Source organism: Oryctolagus cuniculus, chromosome 3 (genome assembly GCF_051225735.1).
Source record: "Oryctolagus cuniculus isolate XC-2025 breed Fujian yellow rabbit chromosome 3, ASM5122573v1, whole genome shotgun sequence".
Lineage (NCBI taxonomy): Eukaryota > Metazoa > Chordata > Mammalia > Lagomorpha > Leporidae > Oryctolagus > Oryctolagus cuniculus.
In genome coordinates this window covers 169,746,757-169,772,994 of record NC_142869.1, presented here as the reverse complement: position 1 = coordinate 169,772,994, position 26,238 = coordinate 169,746,757, and the positions used below count along the sequence as shown (strand labels likewise).

General features: G+C 46.8%; 1 protein-coding gene across 4 annotated transcripts in view; it reads right to left on the bottom strand.

Annotated features, from left to right (window-relative positions):
* Positions 1–26,238, bottom strand: part of EXOC4 (exocyst complex component 4) — an 867,110-nt gene that overhangs the window by 76,198 nt on the left and 764,674 nt on the right. The window lies entirely within an intron of this gene.

Sequence of the window (26,238 nt, the reverse complement as noted above, 5' to 3'; positions counted from 1 at the left end):
GAAGTGGCCTTAACAGTTGTGTGTGCCAACCACTTGGTGTGCTTGTGTCTTCTGTCCATCTTCAAGTGGGTGCACACTCACACCCATACTCGTGAAATACTTTTGTGGCAGATTGTTTTCATGCAACCACCTTACAGAAAGCCACTGCCTGTCTTCATGAACTTGGAAGCATTGGTTCTGATTCCATCTAACTCGGCAGTCCTTCTTTCGTGTGTAAGAACCTCAAGTACTAAGGATAACTCTTCAGGCTACCCTAAAGGCTTCACTTTTCTAGGCTAAATGTCTCCACTTCTTCAACCATTCTTCAAGTGATTGGACTGAATCATTTTTTAATTCTCAGAATTTACCAACCGAAACATCACAGCTCTTACGTATCTATCTCCCTTGAAATCTGAGACTCAACCCCAGGAAAAAGAAACACCAGAGGGGTCGGGCCTGTCTGGATGCCAGCAGCTTGCCCTGGAGCTACAAACCTGAGGGTGCAAGTGGTGGGTGCTGCGCTCTACTTTAACTCAGGTATGCCTTGTGGCCAGCTGAAGCCCTACAAAGGCCTTCTGGGAAAATTTGATAAATCTGTCTTCTGTATCTTTCCAAAATCATTTGTAAGATATTTAACGATGCTTGGATACTTTCTTCTGGAAAACAGCAAACAGCCAAGTACATAACCACATTTGTTTATCTCTAGACTTCGTTGTACTTCCAGTTCTCTACAACTTCTCAGAGATCGTTAGGCATACTTTGTCAGTCTCATTCAAAACTTAGTTCTCTGGAGCCTCAGGGCTGGCTTTGAGGCCTGTCTCCACCACTCGTTTTCAGTGAACAAGAGCTAATTATTCAAGTTCTCTCTGTTACATGGGGTTCACAGTACCTATGTCCTGGGGTTGAGTAGATAATTTAGAGAACACCTAACAACAGCATATAAAACTCACCCAGTATTAACAAATCAAACCATAAACAAGTATTATTCTTTCGCTAGTGATTTGTTGTTAATTCTTAATTACAGCCACAAGATGCTTATGATATAATTCCCTTCATCCTGATGTTTAATCTTTCAGTTATCAGTATTTTTAGCTTTCTGTCTGAAAGTGTTTCTCTGTGTATCACAGGCTATAGAGACCTTTGGAACAAGGCTGTGTGGACTTAGGGCATATGGGACTTGGCAAGGCATCACTGACTTACTCAGGATGTTGGTCAACCCTACATGGCAGGGAGTCAACATCAGGCTACAACAGTGTCGACAGCCATGGCTGTCTCTGCTCTTGGACTTTGTCAAGCCCAGGTCCATATATAGACAACTACGCCCTACAATTTCCAAGGCTAAATTTCTCTGGTGTGGAATCCACACTTTAATAAATTAAAATAATATGGCAAACATAAAAAAAGAGTTGTTCAAAGGAACTGATATTTAAGGAGGAAGGGGTGGTAGCAAGGTAGATTTTAAATTATTCCCAGCTTTGGCATCATCCTGGCTATTCACGATTGCTCTCTGCTTGAGGCTGGGTGCATGGACACTGCCAACACCACCCTTAGCCTCTCTGCTCCTGTTTTTATTCAGTGTCTGCCTGCAAGGCAAGAACATCACCTTCATATTTCGTGTGGCAGGCTAGAGAAAAGCAACGTAGCTGCACTATTCCAATATTTCTGAGGATTTTAGGGCCTTTCAGGCCCTGGATCCCTCAGTTGATAAGAACTGTCTGTGTATCAGTGAGAAGAGGGAGGGAGAGGACCCTGCACTCTGAGGATCTGTGGTTCAAAGCTATACTGACTGACCAGATTCTATCACAAGCACTTTGGGTGTGTGTGTTATGGTGTAGTGGGTTAGGCTGTTGCCTGCATCCCATATTAGCCAACTTGAGTCTCGGCTCCTCTGCTTCCAGTCCAGCTCCCTGCTAATGCACCTGGGAAGGCAGCAGAAGATGGCCCAGGTACTTGGGTCCCTGTCATCCACATGGGAGCCCTAGATAAGAGTTCCTGGCTCTTGGCTTTGGACTGGCCTGGCCTAGCGCTGGCTGTTGTGGGCATTTGGTGAATGAAATAGCTGCTGGAAGATCTCTGCTTCCTCTTTCTCTCTCTTAAAAAAAAAATGAAAGGCAGTGAGATCTTCCATCTACTGGTTCATTCCCCAAATGGCCACAACAGCCAAAGCTGAGCTGATCTAAAGCTAGGAGCAGTGCTTCTGAGTCTCCCAAGTGGGTGCAGGGGCCCAAGCACTTGGTCCATTCTTTGCTGCTCTCCCAGATGCATCAGCAGGGAGCTGGATCAGAAGTGGAGCAGCCAGAATGCCAACCAATTCCCATATGGGATGCTGGAGGCCCAGGTGGTGAATTTACCCACTACACCACAGCACCAGCCCAATATATAAATCTTTTAGAAAGGTATTCTGGAAAAGAATCCCACCAACAAACTAAACAGTCTGCCTTTCCTATTAAAATACATAACTTCGGAGTAAGTCAACAGCAAGATTAGCTGCCCAGGTAAAAGCCAGAATAGCAAGGCAAGAGGCATTTGGATAGCAGCACACTGTACATTTAGTTTGATTATAGTTTATAGCAAAAACAAAGCTCTTCATTAAAGCAACAGGGAACATTAAGCCCAGAGCTCTACTGAAAGCTGTCTTGTGAATTCCTGAGGGTTCCATGAAATTTACAAACTTCTCTTAAATAAGGAGTCTACTATATTGAACAAGGAAATGCTGAGTATGGCAAACAAGGACAACACAAAACAATGAACTAGCTCCGAAATGTCAAATGGAAATCTACAAAAATGCAATTGACAGAATTGGCCTGGGATATTGTAGTCAAGATATGTCACGGAACACACACACACACACACACACACACTTAGAGGCAGCGTGGCTGTATTTTTATCTCTAGCATAGCTCTTTACACAAGCACAGTTCACATGTACCAGGGTTTAAAAATATTCGTACTTGATCACTTTATTAAGGCACGTCCCTTAAGCCATTTTTCTAAAACAGGATGAGTGACATCAGACACTTACTCTTGTCTCTTACTGCTCTCATGACCACTGCACAAAAACACACATCTTTTTTCAATATTTTAACATCTGATTGTACCACAGTGATGTTTTAAAAATTGTATTTATTCATTTATAGATGGTGAGGGAGAGTCAGAGAAACAGAGTCAGAGGGCTTCTATCTACTGGTTTCCTCCTTGAATTCCCACCAGGGCTAAGCCAGGTCAAAGCCAGGTCAAAGCCAGGAGCCCAGATCTCCTGGATGGGTAGTATGAGCTCAAGTGCTTGAGCCGACACCTGCTGCCCTCCCAGCACATGCGCTGGTTGGAGCCGAGAATCAGAAGTGGAGCTGGGACTAGAACTCAGTCACTCCGTGTGGACCGGGTGTCTCAAGTGGCATTGTAACCACTTTGTAACATGTCCACCCCAGAAGCACGCGCCTTTAGGACTCCTCAGTGTCTGTGGGGCTTCCTGTGCTCAGCTGATTAGTCTATATGGGGAAGCTGAACTCTGGTCTCTGGAGCAGTCAGTGCCTTTTTGATGAGCCAGGTCCCTTCTCCCCGACCCACTTTGCTCTAACCCCTGGAAGGCCAAATGTGTGCATTTCAAGCCCTCTTTGTGGTTGGAGGTGGCCACGTATTATATTCCGGCCGGTGGTCCCTGAGCAGAGCCTTCTGTGGCTTCAGGGAAGGCTTTGGTTTCTCCAGATAAAAGCTGAAAGAGCTGTGCCCCTTTCCCCACCGTCCCCTTCCTGGATTTGACTGTGAAGTCCGACGTTGCAGCAGCCATCTTGCCACTGAGAGGAAGGACCACGGCTCCGAGAGGAGCTGGTCGAGGGACTGTTGGGCCAATGGCCAAGGCCAGCAAGCGCTTGACTGCAGACTTCTTGTTAAATTGGGAAAACAAGCACCTCTTTCAGTCACTGAAAATTAAACAACAAAATGACAAACCAAAACACCAAGCACTTGCTGCCAAGTTCAGTTCCATTCAGCCTGTGAAATGTGAAGTTCCAATGTCATATTCTGAGATCAAAACGTTTCTTCTCCCAGCTATTTGGGCCCCCCTGGTTCCTGGTGTTCTGCTCTAACTCTGCAGTCTCTTTAGTGTCTGGTCCCCTCGGTTCCTCCCGGCCTTCACCAGGGACTGCACAAGCTACTCTTTCACCAGAAACCTCAACTGTCTTGGATCCTCTTCTTTTACCCTACCTTCCCGAAAATTCCATCTAACCATCGGCTGATAGCACCGTCCATCCTTTGCCAGAAAACAAAAGACGACGTTGATGCTAACGGGTCCTGGACTTTTCCTAAGGACCTTTCAGTGCCACTTTGTTGGTCCTCTCGCCAGAGCTTTTCCAAGTCCATGCTGCTCTCCTTGGGCCCTTTGTCCAACCTCCTTGCTATTATTATTCCTCTCCTGAGGCCCTAGGGTTCTTAGGAAGACGACTTCCGGAGAACTGTCCACACTTGCCTTCCATTCCCTCTTCTGTGTGCGCCAACCTTCTTTCTGCACTCACTTCTTTAACAGTTACTCTGATAATGGTCATCAGTGATATTCTTGCCACCAAATCTGCTGGGTGCCCGTCAGTGCCACTCTCATAAAAGCTCTCCTCTACCTGTGACGTCACCGGCCATGACTTGGACAATCACGTCTTCGCTTGCTCTTCGTGACATCCTGTTCTTCTGAGTGTTCTCGGACTTCTCTGCCATTTCTTTCAGACTTCCTTCATGGAATCGTCTTACTTTGGTCCACTGCAAATGCTAGTGTCTCCAGGGATGTTGGTCTTCCTCACTTGCCATGATGTTCCAAAGAGCGCATCCACCTTTAGCCTTGGTATTCTTATTTAATTTTTTAAAGATTAGTTATTTATTTATTTGACAGGTAGAGTTACAGTCAGTGAGAAAGAGAGAGACAGAGAGAAAGGTCTTCCTTCCGTTGGTTCACCCCCCAAATGGCCGCCATGGCTGGCGCTGCGCCGATCCAAAGCCAGGAGCCAGGTGCTTCTTCCTGGTCTCCCATGCAAGTGCAGGGCCCAAGCACTTGGGCCATCCTCCACTGCCCTCCTGGACCACAGCAGAGAGTGGACTGGAAGAGGAGCAACCGGACTAGAACCCGGCACCTATATGGGATGCCGGCACTGCATCCAACCGAGTGAGCCACGGCGCCAGCCCCTAGCATTTGTATCTTTATCTCTGAAATGATGACTCCTAAAGCTTATCGGGTTATTTACAAGATACCTCTACCAGTGCACCCTGCGGGCACCTCAACTACAGTGTTCTCCTTCTCTATCAGCTTAGGAATGGGAGTCACAGATATTGACCCTTTCCTCTCCAGCACACGCTAACTGCTGCCGACTTTGTTGGTCGAATCTTTTCTTACAGTTTATTTTTCCTTTTCTGTATCAACTGCCACGTTCTTGGTTTAGGTTGCATCTCCTCCAGGTGCTCCTGCAACATCCAGCTCCTACCGCAACAGTCGTCTAAGTGGCATCGTGTCCTCTTGCCTGGCTCCTTTTTCTCTAATTAAATATATCAGGAAAGCAGAGTTACTGATCTGAAACGCACACTGAACGGTGTGGACTTCTTGTCTCAATAGCACCCATGTGTCTCACTGCCTAGGGGTTAGACCAGCTCCTTAGCCAGGGTCTCCAGGATTTCCCATTCTGCCCTACTCTCCAGTTTTCCTCCATTTCCCACCTCTGGCTCCTTCCTCTCCAGCTCATGTCCTGCCAGGTCGCGGCCTCTGGCCATCGTTTCAGAGAAATTTTGCTAAGTATGACGTGGACATTATGCTGTGTCACAACTCCACATTTCTGAGAGCTCTGATTCCTCTCTCTAAACTATTCCTGGCCGGTGCCCGTGGCTCAGTAGGCTAATCCTCTGCCTTGCGGCGCCGGCACACCGGGTTCTAGTCCCGGTCGGGGCTCCGGATTCTGTCCCGGTTGCCCCTCTTCCAGGCCAGCTCTCTGCTGTGGCCAGGGAGTGCAGTGGAGGATGGCCCAAGTGCTTGGGCCCTGCACCCCATGGGAGACCAGGAGAAGCACCTGGCTCCTGCCATTGGATCAGCGCGGTGCGCTGGCTGCAGCGGCCATTAGGGGGTGAACCAACGGAAAAGGAAGACCTTTCTCTCTGTCTCTCTCTCTCACTGTCCACTCTGCCTGTCAAAAAAAAAAAAAAAAATTAAAAAAAAAAAAAAACTATTCCTGCTTTCTCTAGGTAGAAAGTCCTTCCTGACGCTCCAGGCAGGATCAGCGGCTCTTCTAGATTTTTTTTTTTTTTTACCCCTTGCACAACTCTAGCACAGTAATCACATTCCATTCATATTATCTGTTTATCAGAATGTCTCCCTTTCACATCATTACTTCTTTCAGGGAAGGGGTGATATATATGTTCTATATTTCTACCATTCTAAGGCCAGCACAATACCTGGAGGCATTACAGAACTTAATCAATGGTCTTTTCATTAAACTGAACAAATTATTTAATTGGCCAGCATAATTTGATGATGGATTCACATAACAAAAGACTGATAAAGATCAGGGAAAAATGAAGGAAGAACTTTCCATTTATGATTATGACTTTCTCCTTGGTTCCTGGGTGCAGTCTAGGGAGGGGGAGGAACCAGATCCCTGGGCTATCCAGGATTACGGTTTAAAGCCATTGTGGTCAATGCTTGCAGCCCAAGTACTTTCCTGTAAACTGGGTTGCCTTTAGAAGGCACTGTAACTTCATGTGTAGTCAGTCTCCCTCGCTATGGCTGGGACTTGGGGGGGGGGGGGTTGTGGGGGGGGGGGCTCTTCTACTGACATAAAATCCCTGGCATGTCAGATACCCAGCATCTCTCCAGGAAAGCCAACACACTAGCTGTCAGGGCGAAGCAATCAGTCTAGGACATTAGGATGTCTCAAGTGGTTCCACATCCTAACATTAACCAGACTGAAATCTGTTTAGGTCTTAAAATTAGTCAAAATTGGACGCATTCAGACCCGGAAGAGCATCTGTTTTCAAGGATGCAGCTGCTACACTTTCAATGGCAACTTACTGTGACTTCTTTAATTGATTCGTATGAGGAGGTCCTTGTGCATCTGCAGTATTATCTAAAATTGTTACAATATTAGCTTAGACTGCTATCAGCTGTCATGGAAGTGATAAATTGAAAAGCGAAAGATGGTTATCATGGCAGCAAAAAAGGTTAACTCTGTGAATTCAAACTTTTTAGAAGATAGAAAGAGACAGCGAGGGATGATCCAAGGAGACTTTGGCCCTGGAAATATTTTACATGATCACATTTTGGTATAATCATCATTGCTGAATTCTCTTCCTATTTGGACGGAGGCGGCAGATACCATATAATGATCTCTATCTAACCTGGGATAAAGTTATTTTATTTCTAATATTCAGGTTTTCTATTTAGAAAATTATGGCACTAATATCTTCTCCTCAAGTGTTATTAGATTTTGTAAATAATTCTGGGCTCCTTAAATGTTGTTACCTGGCTAAACACATCTTTAAAGAAAGATGTATTTATTTATTTGAAAGTCAGAGTTACACAGAGAGAGCCGGAGAGGGAGAGAATCTTCAATCTGCTGGTTTACTCCCAAGATGACTGCAACGGCCATGGCTGGGCCAGATTGAAGCTGGAAGCCTGGAGCTTCCTCTGGGTCTTCCATGTAGGTGGTAGGGACCCAAGGACTTGGGCCATCTTCCACTGCATTGCCCATGGCATTAGCAGGGAGCTGGATCGGAAGTGGAGCAGCAGAGTCTCGAACCAGCATCCATATGGGATGCTGGCATCACAGGGCAGCTTTACCCACTATGCCACAATGCCAGGCCCACATGTTTTTTTTTTAACTTTTATTTAATAAATATAAATTTCCGAAGTACAGCTTTTGGATTACAGTGGCTTTTCCCCCATAACCTCTCCCTCCCACCTGCAACCCTCCCATCTCCCATTCCCTCTCCCATCCCATTCACATCAAGATTCATTTTCAATTATCTTTATATACAGAAGATCAATTATATACTTAGTATATACTAAGTAAAGATATCAACAGTTTGCACCCACACAGAAACACAAAGTATAAAGTACTGTTTGAGTACTAGTTATACTGTTAATTCACATAGTACAACACATTAAGGACAGAGATCCTACATGGGGAGTAAGTGCACAGTGACTCCTGTTGTTAACAATTGACACTCTTGTTTATGGGGTCAGTAATCACCCGAGGCTCTTGTCATGAGCTATGGAAGTCTTTTGAGTTCACCAACTCCAATCTTATTTAGACAAGGTCGTAGTCAAAGTGGAAGTTCTCTCCTCCCTTCAGAGAAAGGTACCTCCTTCCTTGATAGCCTGTTCTTTCTGTTGGGATCTCACTCACAGAGATCTTTCATTTTGGTCATTTTTTTTTTTTTTTTTTAGCCACAGTGTCTTGGCTTTCCATGCCTGAAATACTCTCATGGGCCTTTTTTTGCTGGATCCGAATGCCTTAAACAGCCCTATACTTTTTAAAAAAATAAAAATAAGAGTGATGATGATGTCTGCAACACTGGGCAGGCCTTTGGCATGGGAGGTACACCTGCACGTCATGTCAGAGTGCTTGGGTTGGAGTCCTGGCGCTGCTCCTGGTTCTAGTTTCCTGCTAGGCACACCTTGGGATGGCTCAAAGGGGGTGATGGCTCAAATACTTGGGTCCCTTGTCACCCACACGGGAGACCTGGATTGAGTTCCAGCTCCCAGCTTTGGTCTGGTCCAGGCCTGACCATTGCAGGCATTTGGGAAGCAAACCAATGGATGGAAGCGCTCACTGTATGTCTCTGAGACCCTTAAATAAGGAAATAAGAAAGAATTCAGGGGGCTTACAGAGTCAGTGGGGCTGGTGATGCAGCACCTCATTGGAACCTCTTTTCGCTCCTGCAGTACCTGTGCGATGTGCTGCCATCGAGCCTTAGCACTAGGGCTGGGTTTAAAAGTGTCAGACTCAAAATTACCACTGTTCCAAGTAGAACTTGAACTCCAAGGGCTTTATCCTCAGTCTTCATAATTTCTTTGCCTTGCTATCCCTACTCTTCCAAGAGTGGGGAATGTCTGGCCCACAGGTTGTATACAGACCATGGAAGGATGTGCTTTGGCCCTGCCAGGGCAACTATGGGTGCAACTCCAAATAATAAGTCTATAGCAGGCTAATTTTTACGTTGATTGTTTTGTATAGCCTGCAAATGATGTTATAAATATCCAAAGGGCCCTTGACAGAAAAAGATTCCTCATCCTTGTTCCTCTGAATTATTCATAAATGTATACAAACTAGTATTCACCTTCCCCAGTGCTTTGTACACTGTAGGCACTTAATAAGTGTTTGCTAAATAAATTATTTATTGATTTATGAAGCTTACTGGCTTTTGGAATGGATAGGGGATCTTTATTCCCTAAAGTGTCTACCATCTTAACACCTAATTTGAATTTTCTTAGAATAAAGATGTCAATTACTGCAAACTAAAATTCCATGGTAACTCTTTTGGATCCTTCTCTTTGTCCAGATCCATTTTCCAATACCCAGCTACTCTTTGTCAAAATCTTCAGCTTCTGTTATTATCATAGTTCATTTATTTAGTTGCTCTTGCCCATCTCCCAAACCATGAGGTTCAGTTGGAAGGTCTTTTGCTGAGTTTCTCCATACAGATGGACATTATCTAAGAAACACGTGGGGCAAGTTCTCTTCATTTTGCATATATCCTATTTCAGAAGCAATGATTTTTCTGGCCTTCAATAATAACTACCCCTTCATTAATAACTACCCCAGATTTACTTTGAGTTTGATCGAGAAGAGTCCATTGATTTTGAAAACCAACATGCCGACTGAGACAGCTCCTTGACCAATAGAATTCTCACTGCCAAGATTCAAACCATGTCTCAGACTAGACCCCGCACGTGCCCACACAAGTGTGTAACTGGTTCTGGAAATATGACTTGCTCTCTGAGACACAGCAGCTAACCAGTGGATCCTTCATGGGATCCAGCTGGCTGTGCAGCAGGAGCTCCCTGCTTTGTCACGGCTGCCTCTGGAGGGAACATCCCACCTCTCCACTCGTACAGGGGAGGAAAGGAAACTGGGAAGAATTTTTTTAAAAAATGGAGCTAAGCATGGGGTTGGGGAGGGTGGAGGAAATTCATTACCAGGAAGAAAAAAAGAGATAAAGATACAGGAACTGGAGGTAGAGGGCAGGGTGTGGTCTAGTTACCTAATTGACATTAAGAAAAAAACCTAAAACTAACACTCCTTGAACATACACTTTGTATGTGGGTATCAGAGACAGAGATCTGCTTTCATTTCTGTGCTACAATTTGTTATGAAATGAACAAGGGTTACCACTCTTCCTGCTGTTGGTCCTGAGACCATGGACAGTAGCACTGCTTAGTGTTCTTCCTTAGAACGCCTTCTCGGAGATGCCATGTTCCCCTAATGACAGACAGCAGCGCTTTGGGGGAAGACAAGACGTGCTTGCTCCACTCACTGCCGCTCTTCCTCTGCAACATGTTCAATGACATTCATTGAGAATGTGTTCTTAGGAGCCCTGTCCCCTTTACCCTTTCCTCCTGCCCCCAATGTCAAAGCCCAAAGTGTGGCAAACAACTCCCCTTCCTTTTAAAGATGCTGCGGAAGACAGATTCCCATCTCTCTGAACCTAGGCTCTTTCCTGTGGCCTCCCAGACGAATACAATGGATTCTTCCACCTTTCCTTACCTCTGGAACCCATTACTTAATGACTCTTAGCCTCATTTTTCTCAGTTGTTGTGAGGACCAAATGTGGTGCTGTGGCACCTTGTACGGTGCCTGCCATACGGTTAGGGGCCCTTCTTTGAACTCTCAACAACACTACGCCTCTCTCCTACGGTCTTAGCATAATTCATTTTGTGTGTGTGTGCGCGCGCGCGTGTGTGTGTCTTTTCTTTTTTTTGGACTAGGGCATCCCTGGTGGATTGTGAGATCCATGATAACGAAAACAAGAACTGTGTTTCCCGCATCTCTCAGTATACAGCGCCTCCTCCCACCCAGCAGGCCTCCTCTTATGCTTCCTGAATTTAATCTTTGAGTTGAGGACAAGCCGGATGTTTCTATCCATTTTTTTCACTATATCTCCACAATCCTTTAACCTCACACCTTCCAAATAGTTCATTCACCTGTGATATTATTCCCCAGAAAGGGAACAAGCATCTGGAACTAGGGAATCACTCCAAATAACAACATCCAGAAAGAACAGAGGAGCAGCACGCAGGACCCACTCTGATGAGCAGAACTAAAGGAAGCGCCAAGGTCAAACGTGATGGCCGTTTCCTGAGGCTCCGGCAGGGGCAGGGGCAGGGGCAGGGGCAGGGGCAGGGGCAGGGGCCGAGTCGGAGCCAGCCGGGTGCACTGCACACGCACAGATCTGCATCCAGTGACTCACGGCAGCGCGTCTGAGCAGGCCCAGACCCACAAGGCATTTCGCTTCAGGGTCCATCCACGTACGGTGCAAATCCGCACAGACATGCGATTTCCAGACCTTGTGACTGATAGCAGTCTTCAGTGTCTTTCGGTGCTGGGCAAAAACATGAAGATTGATTTTTTTGCCCTTTTATTCCAAATAATCCTCCCTGAGGCTTGGTAAAAACCTCATCATTGGCTAAAAAGGCGTGTGGCGTGGCCAATTCAGCTCCCACCGGGTATGAAAGCAGAAGGGAGGGGAAGGCAGCTAATGAACAAACTGCAGGCCGTCTGCTGAGAAGCACAGCTGTGGAGCCGCATTAGACGCGCCGGGGCCTCGGGAGCCTTTTGTGTGGGAGCAACACCCCGCATCAGAGCGCATCGCAACAGTGCTAACGCACACTCAACCAGATATTTTGGGTGAAGAAGTGGCACAGAGCTATGTTTTCAGGGAGGTCTGTGCAGACTGGATGCTTCTAGCTTTAGCATTTGTGAATCTTCCAGAGCCCCTCGGGGACAGCTTATTTACTGCGTAAATTAGGAACATGAGATTCATCTGCAAATGGCAAAGTCGAACCAAACAGAAATAAGGCGTGTTTCCCAACATGACACAGCAGGCAGGTGCCACGAAGAGAGACGGAAGCAAAGGTGTGGGATTCAGAGTCCTTTATGGAGTCCCTCTTCAGTTGAACTTTTTCCAGTTGCCTTTCTCTGCATGGGTTTCTTTTTTCGGCAGCCGTACCATTCATGAACTTGGGCCTGAGTCACCTTGGCTGAGCACAGGCCGATCTTATTTGTACCTGTCTGTCTGCATGGAAGGTGAGTACCAAGCACAGTGAGCAGGAGGGTGCCCTGTGGAGTTGGACAGACCTGAGTTCAAATGGTGACGTTCTCCTGTGTACTATTTGGACGCATTTCTCGCTAACAGATTCTCCACTTCTAAAAGGAGGGTCTTCATACACACATCACGGGTTTTTGATTACATGACAAAACATACAAAGGCTTAGCACTCATGTTCAACACACAAGTACTTAACACGTTACAATTATTACCCCTACTACTCCTACTTATCCAGTAAAGCTGTGCTGAGTGAATGCAAAATCCCAGTACCCTCCTCTACCTAGAGTTTTAAGTAAGCGTGGGAACAGTTACACTGGCTTTATACACTTGATTGTGAAACTTGAGAGCTATTATGAAGAGCGCAGAAAGTGAGGCGGACTCCTGTAAGTCATGGCCACTCTAATCCTGTCACTGTGAGGACGACATACAGATGACTGATTTGTCTGGGGGACGATGGAACTGACTCTGCCGCCGAGCACAAAGACCATCCCTGAGAACAGCTGTGGAGTTTGGTGAGATCCCCTAAGAGGTACGGTGGACGTAAGAAATCCAGAGGGAATTAACTTGCTGATGTACGGTAGGGAAGTTGCAGGTGCGAATCTTGCAAAGATGATTTCTACTCAGGGTGGCCACGTCTCCAGTATGGTAAAGGTATGAGTTAGGAACTTTTCCTTGCATCTATGATACTGGTGTCACACACATACTCGCCAATGCCCTGTGAAGTTTAGTAACATGTACCAGGTTTCTGTCTATCCATTAGAAATATATAAATAGGGACCGACACTGTGGCATAGTAGGTAAAGCCGCTGCCTGCAGTTCTGGCATCCCATATGGTGCTGGTTTGAGTCCCAGCTGCTCCACTTCCGATCCAGCTCTCTGTTATGGCCTGGAAAGCAGTAGAAAATGGCCCAAGACCTTGGGCCCCAGCACCCGCATGGGAGAACTGGAGAAAGCTCCTGGCTTCAGATCAGTGCAGCTTTGGCCATAGAGGCCAACTGGGGAGTGAACCAGCAGATGGAAGACCTCTCTCTCTCTTTCTCTCTCTCTCTCTCTCTGCCTCTCCTTCCCTCTCTGTGTAACTCTGACTTTCAAACAAACAAATAAATCTTTAAAAAAATAAATATATAAATACTGATTACCATTCTAGTTTTCCCATATAATCCCTAGAGTAACTAATAGTTCATATAGATGATTCAAGAATCAAGTTTCAAAAAAAACAAGAGTCTAATCTGTGTTTATGACCAATTAAGGAAAAGCTACAGAGAGAAGTAATCAGTTATCTATCAGTTGACTATATAATTTCAGGATACTGCCTTAAAAAATCTAAGTAACTTTCTGCACTAGGATATGAGGTCTCTAACATTAATTATGAACCAAATTTTTCTGTCTACAACACTTCTTTTGAATCTGTGGCCAATCTTTGGGGCTGACCCAGAAAATAGTGGTTATATTCTGATTTAGCTACTTACTAACTGGATAACCCTGGGCAAATCACTAAACCTGTGAATCGAAGCGAACCACATTTGCAGCCTCAGAAGCTCACTGTAAGAATTCAGCGAGACAAAACACATCAAGCATTTTGAACAACGATTGGCACATAGTAAGTGCTTAGCTAAGCTAAGTTACGGTGGCAACCTTGGGAGGGTGAGCTTCTTGGATTCATCTTCTCACCAAAAAACCTTGCAAAACTTTTGAGAGCTGTGGGCTTAGCTGTTCACGTGGCTAATGGTCAGAAAGGAAGTGATATATTATGACATGTACACTGTGTAAAACGATGGTATTTTGAACTTAAAATCAGGAACCACAAAGGTCTGAGAACAGTACAGATCACTAGCGGTGCTCAAATCAGTGAGGATGCGCAGGAGAGGGATTAGGGGGAGCAGGTTTAAGTTTATCTTTTCGTCCTTGAGAAAGAGAATGACTTTCCCCAGAGTTGCCCGTTCGGTCACAGAGAGGGTGGTTTAAGCAGGAGGGAAGTGGCAGTTTGCAGTGCAAGCAAGGGCTGGCTCTCAGGGACGGCTTCTCTCGGGTGACTTTGGAGGCCCACCGGCCCCGCAGACTGCTCCGAAGAAAGGGCGCCCGGGGCTCAGGTCCTTAGCACAGCGAACTTGGCAGTTATTTTCGGAATTCAAAAGAGCATTCGACAAAAGCTCTGAACGTGTTCCTGTGTTTGAGAGATGAGGTTTGCCTTCCTCATGCAGGACCTGAAAGGCCATATTTATAGGCATGCTTTGCGTCAGCATTAATTTCACCACCACTGTTTATTTCCCTCCTGCCAAGGGCACCGTGGGGAGAGGGGACAGAGAATGCACGTGGCTGTGGTTCCACGTGTCAGAGTTGCAGAGACCCAGGGTATTCTGCCCCAAAATGGCAGGATGTGTTTTTTTTTTCACCCGAAAAGACAGAAATTAGGTTGTAAATAATTTTAGTACGAGCATAAAGACACTGACAAATCAGATCTTCTCTGAAGGCCTAAAAGAGTTGCACTGGGATTATTTTGGAAAGACACTTTTCATGTTTACTACCTAGGAATCTTGTTATTTTATTTGCTTTCTTGGAAATATGTTCCCTTCATGTTCCTCTGGACTAAATTTATTGTAGAAAGTGAAACTGGAAAGTACCCTTGTGTGATGTCTGCTCAGCGGCACACCCAGCTGCTTTCCTGGAAACACAGCAACATTTCCCAACTTCTGCTTTGTTAATGTTTATTTATTTTGCTTGAAATGCGGAGAGGGAGAGGGGGAGGGGTAAGAAGGAGAGGAAGAGGGGGAGGGACATCTCCCCATCTGCTGGTTCACTTCCCAAATGCCTGCAACAGCCAGGGCAGGGCCAGGCTGAAGCTGGGAGCCTGGAGCTCCATCTGGGTCTCCCGTATGGGTGGCGGGCCCAGGCATTTTGGCCATCACCCACTGCCTCCCAGGATGCTTTCGCGGGAAGCTGGATTGGAAGTGGAACAGCTGAGAACTGGAACCTGTACTCAGATACAGAAGGGGGGCATCCCAGGTACAGTGCAACCCACTGTGCCACAATACCTGCCCCAGTTTCCCGCTTCTTGGTCATAGGGTTTGGATTTTGGATTCTGCCACTAAGTGGTACCCCCAAAAGATGTGTAATGCAAAAAGGAGGGCATCACTCTGCGTTTGCAGTGGAAGAAAGGGACCCAAGCAGCTTGTAAGTAAGAGACCTGCAGCAGCTTCCAGGGACGCTTCCTGGCGGCGTGGAGCTGAAGCCCCACGCTGCCTCTCTCGGTTTTCCTGAAAGCCGGCAACGCGCTTCCTTGCTTTTGGCTTCCACCTGTTTTCTAAGCCTTTCAGCAGTTTTTAAGATATTTAATCCCTCGTATTACCTTCCTCCTTGCTGGCAAAACCTTTCATGGTTTCTGCTTTCCTAACTGAGCCTGGATGAACGCCGACAACCTTTGTTTCCTGAGCTGTGTCTGAGTTGGGGCATCTCCACTCAGAGCATCCGGGCAGGAGGGAGTGGGCTGAAGGTTCGCCAGGGGCCCCGGGGTTTCCTGTAAGTGGCGTGGTGGGCCCTCCCGGGCCAGGATGCGCAGACGGTGTTCTGGAAGGTTCCTAACCGCTCCATCTCAGGTCTCTCCATCTTGCCCTTCTGCCTAATTCATCGTGAACTGTATTGCCTTTGGTAGGCTCTAACCATGGACTCCCACCTATATCTTCTTTTTATTTATTTATTTATTTTTTTTGACAGGCAGAGTGGACAGTGAGAGAGAGAGACAGAGAGAAAGGCCTTCCTTTGCCGTTGGTTCACCCTACAATGGCCGCCGCAGCCGGCGCACCGCACTGATCCAAAGGCAGAAGGAGCCAGGTGCTTCTCCTGGTCTCCCATGGGGTGCAGGGCCCAAGGATTTCGGCCATCCTCCACTGCACTCCCTGGCCACAGCAGAGAGCTGGCCTGGAAGAGGGGCAACCGGGACAGAATCCGGTGCCCCGACCGGGACTAGAACCCGGTGTGCCGGCGCCGCAAGGCAGAGGATTAGCCTAGTGAGCCGCGGCGCCGGCCCACCTATATCTTCTTTCGATGTCTGGAAATTTAACTTTCTGGGAACTAGACATCTGGCTTTTCCTGCTGTTTACTTTTTCTTCTTCTTCTTTTTCTTCTTCTTTTTTTTTTTTTTTTTTGATGTGTAAACTCTAACATTATATGTTAATATTCTCCAAAGATGAGTGTAACTTTAACTTTCCCAGAGAATTCTTCCTTTTGGGCAGAATTGTGTATAGGACACTGGATCTTGCTGTTTTTACCCATTTATTTTATTTATTTATTTTACCTATTCCCATTTTATCCATTAATAAGGATGTTCGCTAAATTGTTATGTTTTCCTCCATGATACAGAACTCAAACAGGAGGAACGGGAATTTATACATAAAATTTACTTGGTTGTTGTTGCAAACGGTCCATTTTGTACTTGGCCATAATTTCAGGTGACAGTATTGTATATACAGAAAAGATGTTAATTCATTAGCAAATCAAGAGTCGAGCTAATTCTAAAGGAAACACGTAGAGAACATGTACAGAAGGCTCCTCCTCCATAAAGCCGTTCACAGGGACTGCCACCAAGTTGAGAGCTACTTAAGGGGGCATTTAGCTCCCGATGCCCAGTGTGGGGGCTCCTTTCTTTTGCCTTTGGACTGAACCTTTCCAGGTAGGTCACCTGCTTATAATGGTGCCCGTTAACCTCACAAGAGAACTCCGATTTCATTCTGTCTCTTAACCCGGGACAAATCCAGGGCATGAGAAAAATGACATTCAATGAATCCATGCTGTTACTTCTGGGAAGCCAGGAGAGTAGCGTCTATGATGAAAGTTGTGCATTACGGATCAAGTAATATTACTACAAAATCTCTATAAAAATAAGATTTCTACGCATCACCCGAGTCTGTGCAAGAAAATTTTATATAATAAAGCTCTAGTTCAACTGGAGAATGTGGATAGTTTTTTTTTTTTTACTTTGATGCTTATATTGAGGTTTAAGTTTTACTGCACATCTGTAATGTGCAGATGAAGTCTCATTTCAATGCACATCATTCATCACATGGCTTTCTTTGGCGGAGCTAAGTCCGCATCCCGGCACATTGCTTAGCAACCTCAGTAGTGTACCCAGCTACACAGACAAGGAAGCTGGAGATACCTGTGATGCCTCCGACTTCTGCACGCCCTATCACTCTTTCTTAACTATCTGACAACCACCTCTATTCCTCTGCTGTGGTAAGCTCTGACACGGTTTGGGCATGTCTCCCAGAACGCATGTCTGGGAAACCCCTAATGCAGATGTATTAAGAGGCACGACCTATCCGAGGGGACTGGGGCACAAGGGCTCCGCCCTCGAGGAGAGATAAAGGCCATTATCATGGTTCATCATACAGGGCTGACTTCTTGCCCTTCCCCTGCCCATGCTCCCCCCCCCCCCAGCTTTCCCTCTGCCTTCTGGCATGGATAACGCAGTGTGAAGGCCCTTGCCGGACACAGGTCCCTGCGTCCCGGACACCCCAGCACCCACAACGATGGGAAGCCAATCTCCATTCTTCCTAAGTCCTCCACTCTCGGGTATTCTACTGGGGCAGCACAGAGCAGGAGACAACAACTCCTCACCGTCTCACCCACACTCACGAGTCCGGTTCTAACTAACCTCCTTGCCTGGAGAATTGCTTCTCTCCAATTTATTCCCCTATAGCCGTGGCGGAGAAACCATTCCAAAGAAGCACCTGAATGGCTCTCTTACATCTAAAATCTTTCCATGTAAAACCGCAGCTGGCCTTCCCCCATCTCTGGTCATATCGCTGGTTGCTCCCCTGTAGTGAGCCCGAGTTCCAGGCCCTCCTGAGTGCCCGAATCCCCCTGAACTCAACACGCTTGCTTTTCACTGCAGAGCCTTTTCTTTCTTTCGCTTGCTTTGTCCTCCACCGTGGGACCACCTGATGCCTCTGTGCCTGGCTATGTACTATCTATCTTTGAGGACCCAGATCAGCAGTTACCTTCCCCTGCAAGGCTTCCCTGAAACTTACAGTCCCCTTAAGATGTATATTTCATGTATCTCCAACACATGTGTGCTTTCTCCCCGGCCGGCAAATCAATATGGTGTCATTACTTCCTGTCTGCCCCTGGCTTAGAAAGCCGCTGCCGACAGAGGCAGGCGCTGGCCCGCCTATGTCCCTGTAGCCGAGCACATAACTGGTGCTTTTTTTTTTTTTAACACTGCATTGATCCATAAATTTTTACAGAATGAATGGATACAACCCCTGATGGCCCCATAAGATAGCGTTTCAATGGTCCAGATTAATTTCTACTGGATGAGTTCCATAGAACGCGTGTTTTACGGCTCCCTGTCTATCTCTGCGTGTCATTGGTTGTGGGTCTCTCTGCCTCCTCAGCAGGGGTTGCCACCTGGGGAAGAGGGAGAATGAAGCTTCTGGCAAAGCCAGGGGACAACTCGGAGGTCAAGGGCAAAGCCAGGAAAGTCCAAGTCCTCTCCCACACTGCACCTCTTCCAGGCCTGCCTTAGTCTCTGCAGCTCAAAGAGCCCACAACACACAACGTTCCAGAAAAACTCCCTCATGTGCAGAGTAAAAATCCCTAAGCTTCCACATCCACAGTGCTCAGCTAAAGATGGCCTTATCCAAACACAAAGACAAACAGTGCGCCCGCGGCATCTCCTTACACACTGTGTGTAACACCTGGGTTTACTAGGTAAGGAAACAACTTAAATGCAGAAGAAGAGATGCAGAGGACTTTTAATCCAGAAAGCAGAGTGCAGGTCCAAGAATCATTAGATGTTTAGAAGAAAATACATCTTTGTACGACAGGTGAAGGAGTGGTAAGCATCTATCACGTGAGAATGCATCCGTCATAAATTAGTGGACAGAATAATTGTCTACAGTGAGGAGAACTAAAAGGCTGGAAAATGCTGCATAGATGTAGAAAGACGGGCAGAACTGCAGTGTTCTGGTTTAATGGACACCGATACGGCTGTGAGAGCCATAGCTTAGCTCTGTCACTGCTAAAGCACAGTCCGTGTCTCTCATGCTTCAGTTTTTCCATCCGTAAAATGGGAATCATTGGCTCCGAAAGCGGCTGTGGGATTTAACCCAGGGAAGACTGTGGTGTAAAGGACAAATGCGTGGGCCTACAGAGTTTTTGCAGGGGGCGCAGCACAAAGTCGAAGAGAAAGGGAGGGGGAATTTCCAAAGGGACACCTTGTGGGTCCCCTGGATCGTGCATTTCCATAAAAGAGCAGGGGTGCCCAGCGAGGCTCAGAAAGTGATACGCTCGTTTGAGATGAGCTGTGACAAGCGGGCCTGACCGTGGTCCCCGTCAGCTCAGCAAACACTGATGATGGAGATGAGGCAGACTGTCACTGGTGATGAAGAGCCAGCTAAACACTCTATTAGTTTTTCATTTTGCGAATTAATGTCCTTCATGCCTTGTGTACACCATTCCGTAATGAATTGTCGCCTTCCAGCTGCCTGGGGGACTACTGAGAGAAGGCATCCATTTCACATGGAAATGAGCGCTTATAAGGAGGCAATCTTTCCTTTAGCGGAGGTTTGTTTTCCATTAGTTTCTGCAAACATCCTGCCAACAGAAAATCCGTCACCTTGCATAAACAAAAGTCTGCCTATCTCTCTTCCTATCTTCCACATAAGAGGTCCGATACCAGTGAGAATGATGTCCTTACAAACCCAACAGCCCTGACGCCCCAGTGGTCTTGTGCACAGCGGAGAGGGAGGAATATCTCCCTAGTCAAGTCTCAAGGCAGGAAGGCCCATGAGCAGCCTTCCACCACCGGCCAAGGCCCACACACCTCCACCCCGTAGAGCTGCAGACCCCAGCCCGGGTGTCTCACGCACCAATGGGGCACACCGAGCCTCTGGGTCTCTTGGGGTTCTCTCTGCAGCCTGCAACCAGCTACTCTGAGGTTTCTTCATCCAAAGGCACTGCTAAAGGACGCACAGGCGAGGTGGGGAGCCCTTCAGGTTCTGGGGGGAAATGACGAGGTGCAGCAGAGCCAAGAGCGCTGTTGGGACGCTGGAGTCTCCCCCTGCTGGCTCTTTGCTCTGAGGCTGACGATCCCGAACCAGCGGGGCCCACACTGACCGTGAACTTGGAAAGTTCGAGAGAAAGATAAGGTTGGTTCTTCAACCCAGCTGGCTTTCCTTTCTCATATAAAACATTATGATTCTGCCATAAAGAGCCAGACAAAGGGCTAGGAAGTCTGGTTCCTACGACTGTTTCTTCTGCTGGTTTTTCTAAGGGTTTTAGATTTATTTTCTTCCCTGAAGATTTATATACTGCTTATTTTCCCAAGAACATGAAGTTCTTTCCCATATATTACCTCTTATTAGCCTTGCAGATTTTAATTAAAAAGATTTCACAGGGGCATACATACATAATAAAAACATTCTCATAAAATATATAAGACAAGTTCCTATTGCTATACTTAACATTCTTAACGTTCATCCTTTCAAGATGAACTCCCATTTATTTTTTTCTCCCCAATCTTCAATATTTCCTAGGTAATTGTGTTAAAAATAAAACAAAACCCTGTGCATTAATTGAGCTCACGCCCGTGTGTGGATAACAGTCCTGGTATGCTGAAAGCCCCAGAGTGGCCAGGGCCACTTATCCGTGGTGCACTGTCATCACCCCCGCCCCCTCCCCCCAGCCTAACACAGCTCCAGGCACAGAGCAGGCTGAACGCCTAAGTCCCGGAATGAATATCCTTTCTTGTCTGGCGCCAGTTTTATCTTCCTCTCTCCCTTTGCAGGCTTTCTCGTCTTTCTCCTTTTTGACACTTTAATATCGTGGATTACTCTCTAATAATTTCCGTATAAAATCAGTCTTCCTCCCAAATCCTTGACAATGCAGCTATCCCAGGGGCTTGGGTGCCTACATCATCTATTTGTCACCTTCCCTTCACGCTTTGCCTTAGCTCTAGGAAGCACCCTGGGGCGCTGCTGTTTCTTGCTCTTGGGCTAAATCCAGTCTACAGAGAAGTCCCTGAGGGTTCAGATTATTCTATCACAGCGGCTCTTAGGCGGTGGTTTTGTTGCTGGATTAAACACTTAGCTAAGAGGCATTCAGTATTATTTATTTAATTCATGACAGGTCAAAGTTCAGAGCACTATAAATATATGTACCTCCACTGAAATAAACACGAGGCCCCTAGGAATACCTCTCTTGGAGAACTGATCTCAGGGAGTTCAGAGACACAGGTGGGGTGAGTGATTCAGCAGGGGCCCCGTGGTCAAATGCAGGCCACGGAAGGTAGCCATGGCCTGCCCAGTGCCCTCTCTTACGATCAACCTTGTTCCTGTAACGCTGGACACCGACGTGACTCAAAGCCCCCTCTGCACGCACATCCTGCAGAAACATATTGAAATCCTCCTCGGATCACAATACATCTGTTGCAAGAGGCGGAATAAGAGATGCCAGGGGAACATTAACTCAGAATTTCCTAACTGGAGTGCAATTAAAATCTCAGCCACAGTGCGGAATTAATGTAGCCCTTTGCATTTTAAATACATATTATAATTAAATGACACCCATCTGTAGAATATGAGACTGCATTTTTATTGAGGATTTTAAATGACATAATCTGTTCCTATGAAGCATAAATGGCTTAGTTCATGTTTCCAAAAACCTCAAACGAATTACACAGATCTGGCACAGGCACACGTGGTGACATTCCATTTTGCTTAAATTTGAATCTGTTTAACTTGCACGGTGAGTGTTGTTTGTGTGGGAAGATTTAGCTTGTGTATACAGAGCGACAGAAAATAAGAGCGCAGCCTTTTAAGTGTCTGGGGCTGCGGCCCCACAGAGGCTGCTGGAGGCAATCCCAGGGTCAGAGGCAGCGCGGCTCTGCCGGGGCGAGGGCTGTGCAGCCACTGATCCACCGCCAACGAATCCAAGGTCAGAGGCATGTCCGGGAGCCCAGCTAGCAACACACACAGGACAGCTCCTCGGGGGCCGGCTGCATGGGTTCTCCCAGCAAAGATTTCAGGTGCGTGCAGAACTTCTCAGTGGCTCTCACGGACGTAGAGAGCAAATGTGTCGTTTTCTCCCGAGAGCTGTTATTTGCTCTCTTTGCTTGATGTGCTGGTTTCAGCCCTAGCCCCACACGGGTTCCTTCTTCAAGGGGATGAAGCCCCAAGGGAGGCAGGTGGCATTGCCATGACACAGGACCCGCCTTTCTCATTCATAAACTTCAAGAAGATGGTGGTGTGGTGGGGAGAAAGTGTAGGGACCCTGAGGTCACGCCTCGCAGACTCAAACCCTGCCTCCACCACTCTCAACCTCAGTGTCTATTCTGAAAAATGAGGGCACCCAGCGCTCGCCTCCTAGTGGGCTGTACGGGCAAGACACACACTGAAGTGTGCAGACTTGAACCTGTCTCCCGTCTGGTGTCCAGCGCATGCTGGCTGTCTCGGCAGGTGGGAGAGTCGGGTCTGGCAATCACGATGTTCTAGCTTTGCCACTTACTATCTCGTGGCTTCAGAGAAGTTACTCCATCCTGGAAATTTGCTTTTTTGTTGTCTGAAAAATGGAGGCAATAATGCATACTGTGTTCATTCCACAGTGGCGCATACTTAGGGGCTTAAAACAACCTAGGAGATTACAAGTTCAACACGCATCTTCCTGGCCCATAACAGGTGCCAGGGACTGCAGGCGTGAATCTGCTTTCTTGCTTTTTCCTGGATTCAGAGGTAGTCATGTCCCCCGTCTGGTGGCCCCTTCCACCACCTTCAAAGCTAGCCACGATGGGTTGAGTCTTCCTTACACTGCATCACTCTAACCAACTCCTCGGCCTCCTTTCTCTAGTAAGAACCCACATGGGGCTCACCTGTACAATACAGGACAAATTTTCTATTCGAAGGTGAGCGGATTAGCAACCTTAATTCTCCTTTGCCTAACCTAGGTTTAGCTTTTGGGCATGGGGAAGCAGCCATGTTTGGTGATCCACTATTCTGCCTGCCACAGTAATCTGTACAGGGTTATGAACATCAGAGATGATATTCTAAAACACTCAGTATATTGGGGCCAGCACTGTGGCCTCGTGAGTTAAGCTGCCACCTGCCATGCCGGCATCCCACATGGGATATGAGGGGCGGGTGCTATGGGGTAGAAGGTTAAGCCTCCGCCTGCAGTGACTGTATATCCCACATGGGTGCTGGTTCGAGTCCCAGCTGCCCCACTTCTGGTCCAGCTCCCTACGGATGCACCTAGGAAAGCAGCAAATGATGGCCTTTAAGTCCTTGGGCCTCTGCTCCTACTTGGGAGACCTGGATGGAGTTCCAGGCTCCTGGCTTAAGCCTGGCCCAGCCCTGGCCATTAGAGCCATTTGGGAGTGGATCAGCGATGAAAGACCTCTCCTCTCTCTTCCTATCTCTCCTTCTCTATATAACTCCATCTCTCAAATAAGTAAATAAATATTTGATACATAATAAAATAAAATAAACTGCTAGTATAACAACTGTGGATCAAATTCTCCAATGTTCATCACTGGAGCTGACTAGTGGCTACAGGCCCATCAGACTCGGAAGTTCTATGACCACAAAGGAAAATATTTTGCTAATAGTTTTATACTTTGATCGTAAGGAAGCAGAAATCAAGTCCTGATCATTTATATGTAAACCTGTATCTGTTAACAGCCAGAATATAATAACAATATAATATTTGCAACTCTGGTCGATCTGTTGATAGCAATTTGAGGCAAATTAAATCTCCTAGCAGGATTGTTATGCCCCCTGGGGGATTTGCCGCCAAGATTTCATCCAATAGCTTGTGGAAATACCCTCCCCATGCTGAACTGTTCATAATACCATGAACAATTGTTCATAACATCTTATTTCCAAATACGAAACTCACTTGCGTTGCTTTTGCCAGTTTTTCTCATATATGTGTATTTCTTCATTTAGGCCTGCATACACAACATACAGGCATACACATACAACATACATGCTTTCCCTGGATTGCACAGTTCTCCTTTTATAAATACAGGCACACCGGGAATTCTGTCGCCATCACCTTCCTGAGCAAAGCCCTCCTGAGGCCTCAGCTGCCCTTCTCTGGGCTCCTGGGTCCCTGGGCCTCTGGCAGGGCTGCTTTCCTTGGCATGTCCAGTCAGTGTACTCCTGGGGAGCCTGCTCTTTCTGTAAGTACCCCACAATCCCCGTTGCTTGCTGTGTCTTCTATTTTACATATAAACACCTCCATTCTGGTAGAGTTTGTGGAAGACAGCATGGAAAGGACGCGTTTGAGACCTTGTATGTATGAAAAGGTCCATTTTCTTCCCTCAAACTGAACTGGTCATATGGGTAGATAAATAACTATAGGTTGGAAATAATTTTTCTTAGAAATTTAAGGCATTTTCCTGTTGTCATTGAGCTTCCTGGTTCCTTATTTCTGGCCAGTCACTGCTTCTCTCCTTTTACTCCTTTAAAGATTTTTTTTAAAAGATTTATTTATTTATTTGAAAGTCAGAGTTACACAGAGAGAGGAGAGGCAGAGAGAGAGAGAGAGAGAGATCTTCAATCCAAAGGTTTACTCCCCAGTTGGCCACAATAGTTGGAGCTGCGCCGATCTGAAGCCAGGAGCCAGGAGCTTCTTCCAGGTCTCCCATGTGGGTGCAGGACCCCAGGACCTGGCCCATCCTCCACTGCTTTCCCAGGCCACAGCAGAGAGCTGGATTGGAAGAAGAGCAGCTGGGACTCGAACCAGCGCCCATATGGGATGCCAGCGCTTCAGGCCAGGGGGTTAACCCGCTTTGCCACAGTGCCGGTCCCTCCTTTAAAGATTTTTAACAGTTTTAGGAGTTTCTCTTTATTTCAAGTTCTACAGCTTGGTGATGGCTACCTTGGTGAGATCCCAAGTCTGGCTTCAGTCACACATTTTCCACTTTGGAAAATTTTCTTTGGCCAGCGCCGCAGCTCACTAGGCTAGTCCCCCTCCTGCGGCACTGGCACCCTGGGTTCTAGTCCCGGTTGGGGTGCCGGTTCTGTCCCGGTTACTCGTCTTCCAGTCCAGCTCTCTGTTGTGGCCCGGGAAGGCAGTGGAGGATGGCCCAAGTGCTCGGGCCCTGCACCTGCATGGGAGACCAGGAGGAGGCACCTGGCTCCCAGCTTTGGATTGGCGCGGCAAGCCTGCAGAAGCGGCCACTTGGCGGGGGTGAACCAACGGAAAGGAAAACCTGTCTCTCTGTCTCTGTCTCTCTCACTGTCTAACTCTGCCTGTCAAAAAAAAAAAAAAAAAAAAAAAAGGAAAGTTTTCTTAAAATTCTCCATGGCTCTCTTACCTGTATTTTCCCTCCGCCTCTGTCTCTGGCCCTGTTATTGAGTTGTGAACACCCTGGACTCTTCTACAGGGTAGTTTGTTCTTTTTTGTTTGTCCCTGTGTTTCATTTTCTTTCCTATTTCTTCAATTCTGTCTTCTAATCTTTCTGAGGTTTTTATTTTACCTTGTCATTGTTTATTTTCCAGATTTTTTCCCCTGAAAGTTCCCTTCACATGAGTACAGTACACTGTTCTTTGTTCAAGGATGCAACATCTTATTTATTCTAGGGATATACACTATGGTTTTTTTTTTTTAATCTTTCTGGATAATTCCTGTTTCTTCTATGTTACTTCTTCTATTTGTTCTGTTCTCTGGACTTCATATTATGCAGTCTCTTCAAATGTTCACTGCCCTTGGCTGCTTGTTTTTAAATTTTTAAATTTTCATTTTATTTGAAAAGCAGAGAGACAGAGAAATCTTCTACTGGCACACCTCCCGAATGCCTGCTGCAGCTGGGGATGCAGCAGACTGATGCCAGGAGCCTGCAACTCAATCCAGGTCTCCCATCTGGGTGGCAGGGACCCCCGTACTTGACCCATCACCTGCCGCCTCTTAGGGTACACGCTGGGAAGAAGCCAGAATTTGAAGCAGAGCTAGGACTTGAACCCAGGCAC